Raw genomic sequence first — 3,280 nt, 5'->3', positions numbered from 1 at the left:
CCTTCTTGCTTCTAATATGCTTAGAAAATGGTTTTGGATTCTTCTTAATCCTACTTGCCAAGGTAAGTTCATGGCTCCTTTTTTGCCCTTCTAATTTCTTTCTTAAGTTCTCTCCAAGAAGTGAAAGAGGCGTGACAAGCAGGCAGAGTGGTAAAGAAGGCTTTTGGCACACTGGCCTTCATCAGTCAGGGCACTGAGTATAGAAGTTGGGATGTTATGGTGCAGTTGTACAAGATGTTGGTACAGCCGCATTTGGAATATTGTGTTCAGTTTTGGCCATTAAAATGGGAAGAGTGCAGAGGAGATTTACGGGGATGTTGCCGGGACTTAAGGAGCTGAGTTATGGAGAGTGGTTGAGCGGGCTGGGACTTTATTCATTGGAGCGTAGGAGAATGAGGGGCATAGATAGGGTGAATGTGCACAGTCTTTTTCCCAGGGTTAGGGAATCAAGGACACAGGTTTAGGGTGAGAGGGGAGAGATTCAATAGGAATCTGAGGGGCAACTTTTTTCACCCAGAGAGTGGTCAGTATATGGAATGAATGGCCAGAGGATGTGGCTGAGGCAGGTACATTAAAATTATTTAAAAGGCACTTGGGCAGGTACTGTACATGGGTAGGAAAGGTTGACAAGGATATGGGTCAAATGCTGGCAAATGGGACAAGTTTAGATAGGAATCTTGGTCAGCATGGACCAGTTGGGTTGAAGGGCCTTGTTTCCATGCTGTATGAGTCTAGGACTCTGTAAATCTCCTACAGACCTTAAGTGACTGATTGAATACCGATTTCCCATACCTAACATTGCAATAAAGTCATTGAAGTTAAATTCTACCCAGTAGCCTGTGCCCAGTTGAGGGAACATGAAAGTTCTTTGGCATCCCAGGAGGTACATCTTCACAATCAAAATCTAGTCCATCTTTTGTGCTGAGTTAGAAACAATCCTCCTATGTATTTTGCTCATATTACAACTGAGCTTGTAAGTAGACCTTACTAAACTACACAGAGACTCAATCCGAAGAGCATGTGCAATAGTCCATATATCTTGAGTTGCCAACATTGCATTCCAACAATATGGGATGGGATGTGGGTGGGGCTTCTGGACAGGGTTTGTGAGTACAAAGGTCGAGATCCAGGACTGGTTGAGCCCTGAGGATCTGAGCCTGGCATCGGGTGGTCCCTGGGGTCGGCAGATTGGAAGTTCTTCCTTTGAGTATTCAGCCACAGCCACCACAGCTCTCCTCTCCGTCACCAAGTGATGTCGGGCTTTAGTGATGATATCCCTGGTCACTCTTCTAAGGAGTTTTGGCTGTCTGGGGGATTCTGTCCCACCTACACAGTCTCTGCTGCCTTAATAAGAATGCTATATCACTCTCACACCGGACAGGTAAGTATCCATCTGGAATCAGGAAGCTCGACATTATTCTGTGGCTGTTGCTCACCCTAAGTGTAACCCTGTCAGTTCACTGAAGCAGATAGTTGGCTCAAATATCCATATGACATAAGTGTAGCAATCTCTCAGTCAGAGCTTTCAGGAGGAGCCCTGAGATGTATTGAGTAATGCTGCTCCCTCAACCACCTAAGCTGTTTCCATTATTTCAGATTTCCAGTAGTTCCTGTGTTCTGTACCTCACAGTTCCAGTTTTAACTGCTCCCCCCGTCTCTTTACTCACTCCTCCTGATTTACACAGTTCCTCCAATACCCACCACAGCTCCCGTCACCCTTTCTTTCCCCTCGTCCACTAACTCCATCACCCAAACACTCCTTCCACAGGTTCCCCTCCTCCTCTGTCCCCATCTGCCCTCCCCACGTCCCTGATGTGATTCCATACTCCTCCTTCCTCTCGATTAGATTCCATTATCCAGAGCCCTTTGTCGCCTCCACCTATCACCTCCCAGCCTCTCTCCCACTCTCCCATCTTGCCATCTAGCCGTCACCCCTCCTCACCCAGATCCACCTATCACTCGCCAGCTCTTGCTCCACCCCTTCCCCTCACCTCTTTGTACTGGTTACCTCCCCTCGTTCTTTCAGTCAGATGAAGGGTCTCGACCTGAAACATTGACCGTCCATTTCCCTCCATAGATGCTGCTCGACCTGTTGAGTTCCTCCAGCGCCTTGTTTGTTGCTCTGGACTCCAATATCTGCAGTCTCTTGTGCCTCCGGTGTTTTTCTGTTTGTTTTGCTCTCTTTCAATTGACACCAAGCTGAGTCATCCACTTCTTCTCGTCTCCACCCTGCCACAGACATTCCCCTTTGTCCTCTCCACCCTTCTGTTTCTTTCCAACTTAATACACGCTTGTCCTCCCAGTTCTGATGGAAGATCATCGATCTGAAGCACCAACTCTGTTTCTCCCTCCACAAATGCTGCCTGACCTGCTGAGTGTTCCCAGCATTTCTAACGGTTGATATTCATGTGTGTCAGTGTTTGTGTTATTGTATGAACAACACATAACAATTGTTCATGAACAATAACGATTGTTCCTGATTTGCCCCCCCCCCCCTTTGCCCCCAGGATTTTCTGACATCCCTTCTGCCATTCCATGTTTCAATGTCCACGTGCGCAAGTCTTAACTGAGGTGGACATTTCCAACAAAAGGTCAATTTCAAGTCAGCGACAAACTAAACTTGAGAGAGACACAAGAGACTGCAGATGCTGGAATCTGGAGCAAAAAAAAACTGCTGGAGGGACTCAGCGGGTCCCACAGCATCTGTGGAGGGTAATGGACAGTCAGCATTTCGGGTTGAGACCCTTTGAGACAAACTAAACTCATATGCACAATGTCTTGTCACCTTATTTCTTCCATAATATACATTTAACTTCAAGGTTAATTACATCTGTTTGCAGGAGAAATTTTTAAATTCAAAATTAAACTTCATTAAAAAAACAAAAGAATAAACACAGTGCAAGAATTGTTACATGGGTATTTTTGGATAGCACATGATTTATTGCCCCATCTACAGTTGCTAAGACTTTCCCTGAGTTATTTAAGGTCAATCACATTACTGTGGGTTTGGAGTCACATATGGACTGGACAGTGAGGCCTGCTTCTCGGCATCCTCAGGGATGCCTGTAGTCTTCTAGAAGTACATACCTCTGTTGGAGCTTGGATTACACATCTATTCAGGAATCTCCTATCTGATCCTTTGAGCTGTATTTAAATAAAAGTCATTTAGCAAGTTAAATATAGCACGAGCAGATTGGGAGGAGGGAATTATGATTTATCGCCTGTCACACCCTTTTAATTTCTTGGTAGCAATGTTATATACAGACTGTTCAGTAAACAG

The sequence above is a fragment of the Pristis pectinata genome, chromosome 23 (genome assembly GCF_009764475.1).
Source record: "Pristis pectinata isolate sPriPec2 chromosome 23, sPriPec2.1.pri, whole genome shotgun sequence".
Classification (NCBI taxonomy): Eukaryota; Metazoa; Chordata; class Chondrichthyes; order Rhinopristiformes; family Pristidae; genus Pristis; species Pristis pectinata.
This window is presented reverse-complemented; position numbering follows the sequence as displayed.